The sequence below is a fragment of the Penaeus monodon genome, chromosome 20 (genome assembly GCF_015228065.2).
Source record: "Penaeus monodon isolate SGIC_2016 chromosome 20, NSTDA_Pmon_1, whole genome shotgun sequence".
In the NCBI taxonomy this organism is placed as follows: Eukaryota; Metazoa; Arthropoda; class Malacostraca; order Decapoda; family Penaeidae; genus Penaeus; species Penaeus monodon.
The window spans coordinates 32,384,729-32,384,996 of NC_051405.1; positions in this window are offsets into that span (position 1 = coordinate 32,384,729).

Consider the following 268-nt stretch of genomic DNA (forward strand, 5'->3'; position numbering starts at 1 on the left):
AGCTAGAAAACCTCCAAATCCACCCATTCTCTTAAAGCCCCGATCCCTAAAAACCACTTCGAACCCGCCCGCCGATGTCTCGCTTCCTCGTAAAGAACAATGAGGTGATCTGGGAGGAAGGCGGGGCCGGGGGGGGGGGGGTACTGCAGATTCGTCTCGATCTTGCAAGTGCGCCGTTTTGTCCCCTTCAGCCGAGGGGCGAGGAGCGGCGAACATCCCGGGGCATTACAGGACCAGGGAGAGCAGATGACCCGATTATTCGCTGAAA